The sequence below is a fragment of the Sceloporus occidentalis genome, unplaced genomic scaffold, assembly GCF_023333645.1.
Source record: "Sceloporus occidentalis isolate IW3139 unplaced genomic scaffold, rSceOcc1.0.p SCAF_118, whole genome shotgun sequence".
In the NCBI taxonomy this organism is placed as follows: domain Eukaryota; kingdom Metazoa; phylum Chordata; class Lepidosauria; order Squamata; family Phrynosomatidae; genus Sceloporus; species Sceloporus occidentalis.
In genome coordinates this window covers 612,529-618,528 of record NW_028317098.1, presented here as the reverse complement: position 1 = coordinate 618,528, position 6,000 = coordinate 612,529, and positions in this window count along the sequence as shown.

Here is a 6,000-nt window from a genome sequence, read left to right as displayed (position 1 = left end):
CAGTAGCTTGCTCTGATTGGGTTATGAAGCAATGACAAGCAGTCTTGAATGTCAAAAGTGTCCCACAATCTAGGTAGCAGGGATAAGACCTGTAGGGGTGGAACAAAAAGTAGTGATTGCCCTGGTGGCAACAGCTCAGAGTCTCTTGTTGCTAGCAAATGGCTTAGTTGGCCAAAAGATAGAGTAGGAAGAGTTTCCAGTACAGCCCAAATAACTAAATATCGTAGTGGCATCACTGGAAAGATCTTAGTTGGGCTGTTGATAAACTTCCTTTCACCTCCACGTTCACATTCTTATGGTGCATCACAGAATCTCAGCAGTTGCACTGCTGATAGTGTAAGCAAAAAATACCTCCCTTCAAGCAAGCTGTCATTTTGTTATCATCATTATATAGCATTAAACTTACTTGAGGGGATTCTGTACCTTTATTGGTTGTGTAGAAGATGGAATTTCAGGAGGTGTTCTTGCCACTAGATAACAAATGACACTTGCTGAAATCCCTTTTTCCATAAATTCAAGGTACAAGAGCCTCTCCATTTTTCACTCTGGTAACCCTATTTGCATGAAGTGTGGTCTGTATAAAAATCTCTACTAGAGCACATGAAAGAGCCAGGGATCCCAATTTCAACATGTGGCAACTTCAGTTTTAATTATCAAGTATCTAACATGTCCACTCTTTTATTCACATTGTATCATTAAAAAGAGGGGGTAAAAGAAAAAGGAAAAAGAGGAGAGTGAATGGGTAGCAAGAATATTGGGAAGAGTGGAGATGGCAGAGGGACAGAAAATTTAAGAGAAAAGGAAATGTGGAGTGGATCTGAAGAAAACTTTTCACAAAAGTATCCAGAGGCATAGCACTGTATGGGCAAGATTACAAAGGGATCCATTGCAGCTGGCCCTAAATAACACAGAAGATTATATCATTATCTCATAAAATATGGTACAAACCAATTTGGACTTGAATGCATAACGGAGGAGAAGTTGTAGAAGAGAGTTTCAATGCATTGCAATGCACCCCCTACTTTCTCAAAAGACAGCAAATTCTTTATTTCCATACAAGCTTGGGGGGAGGAGAGAACACTTTACTTCCTGAAGTCGAAGGCTTGCATGGCCGGCATCCATAGTTTTTTGTGGGTTTTTAGAGCTATGTGGCCATGTTCTAGAAGAGTTTCTTCCTGACGTTTCGTCAGCATCTCTGGCTGGCATCTCTGAAGATGCCAGCCACAGCTGCTGGTGAAACGTCAGGAAGAAACTCTGCTAGACCAAGATCACATAGCCTGAAAAACCCAAAAAAACTTTCCTTTCTAGATAGAAACTGTGACATTTTGAAATAGTTTTAGACACTTGAAGGTTTTGGTACTGTGCTAAACAAATCTCAAATCTTTCTGCACCCACTTATATTACAAGATTCACACCCCCCCCCCTTTACCCATTCTTCTTGTGTTATTTTACTACACAAATCCAGCTCTTCTGTTCTGATGTGGGTTTCAGATAGGTCTACCTCCCCCCCCCCCCCAATGTCTTACCAAAGAAATCACACAGATTTGCCTAACAAGAGAGCCTTGTTGGGAATCTCATCTGATCTGAATATGTCTTCTCCTGAGGATACATCTTCTCCTTAGGCCTTCCTATTTTACAGGGGAGCAAACAAATAATTGGGGGAGCTACTGAGTTAGAGGATATCAAAAAACTAGTGAATCAATAACTTAACAACCTAACTGATGACTTATTTTCAAACTCTGGTTCCAACTCCATTTTAGCATGCCCAGTCCCTCCAGATACCCCAAAGACCCCTGATTCCACTTTCAAAAATGCTTGTATTCAGTTGCAACTCCAACAAGAATAAATCTGTGGGTTTATTCCTGAAGTGCAAGTGAACAGTCATATCAATTCCATTGATTCAGTGGGGCTACTTCATCTGGAACTAACAATTGCTTTTGGCCACAGTTGCTTGTGCAATCTTCACTGCAATTTTTTCAGTTCCAGAAAAAAGTCCCACTGACTTCTTTGAATACATTTAAAGCGCTCTCTCCTTTTGAAATCGATAAAGCTAAAAAATGCCTCCCTTTGTCTGAATTGTGTCCCATATTTTTAATACTGCACAACCAATGCAATTGCAGTGTGGAAAGTAAAATATATAATTGTACTATATGTAGTAATGGAAATGTTTTCCTTATGAAAGCAAGCTAATAAGTATTATTTCCTTTGGCACTCAATTTATGACTTTAATCATGGTGGCTGCCTTTTGGTATCACTGCAAATGTAATATAACCCTTCAAGCAACTGATTGTAATTAAGCTAATTTCAGCCTTTGCAAATGGAAAAAAATGCTCCCCCTCCCTGGATCTTTCTTTTCTTCGCTGGAACTTTCTATGTAGACAGAACATTATATAATTAAGGAATGGGTTCATTCCAATGCATTGGGTATAAAACAAAGCTATGCTTGGGGTGGAAAGCAATAGGCTACACTAAACTGGCCATGAAGGTATTCATTGAGTTAGTTATGATTTACTTTTAGTCTCCTTGCCCCCACTCCCAGGAGAGAACAATGCATCAAAAGAACTTATGCACTCACATTAAAATTAATTTAAATTAAAATTAATTTAAATTCAAAGTCTGAAAATATATGTGGAACTGTATCCTATGCATACAAAGTAACTCTCACTATGTTCAGCAGGGCTTACTCTGGGGCAAAAGGGCATTGAGTTGTAGCATTGCTCTACCATATTATACTCAATTCTAGTAAGCCATGCATACGATTCATATAATGTAATGGTATATTTAATCTACACCTACTAGACATGTGTGGAACTGTCACACAAACTTCTTTTCTCACTTACCATTATTATACATCCCAGGTGATTCAGGCTGAATAGCGATGTTTGCAATCAGAGTATGATTTGACAACTGAAGAATCAGCAGAGATGGCAAGATAAGCCTCATACCTGGAGTGGTTGCCATTAGGTCTCACATCCATGTGCAGATTTTACAATCCCACCAGGTCTCACAACACACACAACACATGGCTTTCTCCATGCACTATATGCTGCTGCTGGAGCTTATGGAAGACTCACCAATTCCCCCCGCCCCAGGTCCTGTACTGTTGCTGCCAGGGCTTGTACAACAAGAAGGTTCATGAGTCACAACACTGACACTTCATCCCTTCTTTGGGCCAAATGGCAATGGCCCAAGTGCATACATCCTGTATTTCTCTCCCTAGTCTCCTTTCTTGAACACTGATCTAGAAAACCTGTCAGATGGAAATGGATAGAGATGATTGTCCAAGCTTTAGGACCACCTCATACTTTCTCCTCTTCCAGAGCTGCTCACCAAACTTTATATCCCTACCTGCAGATCCAGAGAAGCACAAAAATTCCTTGAGACTTTAGTTTCTCCTCTGAGATCAGCCAATCTGATTTACAATGACAATTTTCTAAATACCGGAATCATAGAACGGACAATATTCTTATGGAACACCCATGGATCACATGTTTTTCTTCCTGTCTGAATATGTTTGCCACCTAAGTTTAAACTGAGAGGTGTGTCCAGACTTTCAGATCAAAATGTTTGAAACATCTCCTTAAACTGGTGCAACAATAGATACTACCTGATCTTGGAGGCTAAGAAGCATCAGGCCTAGTTAATGCTTGAACAGAGGACCATCAAAGACTAGGAGGTGTTGTAGGCTATATTCCAGAGGAAGCCAGTGGTAAAGTGCTTCTGAGTATTCCTTGTTTAAGGAAAACTTATGAAATTTATGGGATTACCAGAAATCAACAGGCAAGTTGGAGGCACATACACAGTTACATCAAAGGGTTGCAGAGATGGCTGGAAAAGAGGAGGATAATTTAGGAGATTATCACTCAGCTGTTTCATAACATGCTTGGTGCATGATATAAACTGAATGGAATGGATTTTATTGTACCCAGGCCGGCCTTCTCCCGTTACATGGCAGGTATGGTAAAATCCTGTGATGAGCTTCCACAATCGGTTTCAGCCTGTTCTAGCTGCTGTGTGCAATAATTCATTCATCCCAGTCTCGATCTGTGCAGTATGATGACATGTTTGCTGACTGGTGTGGAATTCCTCCTCCTCTCCCTGTCCCATAACACTCCTCATGTTACTCTTCTTCCGGTAGTGACGAGGATGAGAGAAAAGGTTTGTTTTTATTTTTTTATCATTCCACAAGCTTGTACAATAAATTTTATTCCCATTACAGTGAAATTTTATTGCTGAAAAATGGATTATTGATACCAACCAAAATGTTTCTGGCAGTACTGAATATGCTTGTTTAAATCTCATTGTGTTTGTGGCATAATTTTTTCAGAGGGAGGGATAGCATTTGTTTGTGTTTGGTGTTTGCAAACTACTTTTGACATCTGCTTTTCTTGAATGCTAACGGTTTATTAGCATGAGAAACATGGGTATCTTTTATTCTGGGGGTCCTCAATGTAATGCGCATGCATGGTGTGAAAAAACAAGTGGCCTACTTGAGCTCAAACCCAGCAAATGCTGTGCAATGACATTTGTTCTCATCCCATTCACATACCGTTAATGCCATGTGAACACTGAGCTAACAGTGAATACAGTGCAATAACACTCATTCTCATCCCATTAACATCACAACATTATGGCTCAATGAAGTAACACCCATTCGTATCTTGTTTGTTTAACAGTGCATTTTTGGGACACGATCTGTGATGGGAGAGATGCAAGTGCAATAATCTCTTTAGGGCCTTGAGCTGCAGCACTTTCTCTCCCCCTTTTGCTTTCCTTTCTTTTTCTTTTTCTCTGCACTGTAAACAGCCTCAAACAAATAATTTTGGTGTCCCTGAAAAATTAATACACAAGAAATACTCCTTTTTGGACTAAAACCTCCAGAATGCCCCACCAAAAGGGCCAGCTATTGTCCCTAAAGTAACTTTTCCAAGCTCTACATTAAGTGCCCCCTCTCATTCACAACATGAAAATGCAGTGGTAAATTTGTGGGAGGATATTTCTTCTCAGTCCTAAATTCAGGGGTGGGCAAACTGCAGCCTGTAGGGTATTTCCTTCTTTGGGTGCATGGAGGCATTTTTTGCATGTTTAGGTCCAGGGGTGACCTTTTTTTGAAACAGAAAGTGACTTTTGGTTTACCTCCTGTTCTTTAAAAAGGGCTGTCTTGAGCCTAAAATGGCCTAATGGTGTTAAGAAATTGCAAAAATGCCTCCTCCACACACCCTAGAGGGAGTCCAGGGGCAATTTTTGTTTGTATATGGATGATTTTGTGTGTGTGTGTGTGTGTGTGTGTGTGTGTGTGGTGTGCAATTCACCCTCCAAGGTCTCCTGGGCATACCCCTAGCCTTCCACATTTTCCTACCCATGCTTAAATTAAACAGTAAGGTTGAGAGTATTCAATCTTGACCCATCATGGAGATTTGGAATAAATATAAAACAATCTGCTCTTCCTACAACTCCCAAGCACATGCGCACGCGCACACACACAAAAATGAATACAAGCTAATGAAACAATGAATTAAATGTATAGAAATGATCATTTAAAACTCTTTACAATTTTTTGAGGGGGTACAATGCATATTTAGCCTTTCTAAAAAAAAAATCTACATTTGTGTTTAAAAGGGAAAATTTTTAAAGTCTTCCTGACATAATCATCCTCAAGGATAGTCCCATCTGAATTCTGCTGTAAACACATCCAACGTGAGCTCAGAAGTCAAATAGCTTTCATGTGACAGTAATGAAGCTCAAGAACAACCCATTAAACTCTCCAGCAGCAAATTCTCACAGAAGTCTTCACAAACTGAAGCCAATAGCCAAAGCTTTCTTTCCCCATCATGGTTCATGTCACAGTGGACCCATATGGCATCCTGTTCCTACTGCAGTTGGTGAAAGGATGAGGATACAGATCGTATCATACGCTACTTTTACAAATCCCAAAACTTGGAAAGAGTTATCCTAAGCCAGTCCTTGGGGTGGCTCAACTTTCTTATTAGCTACTAATCC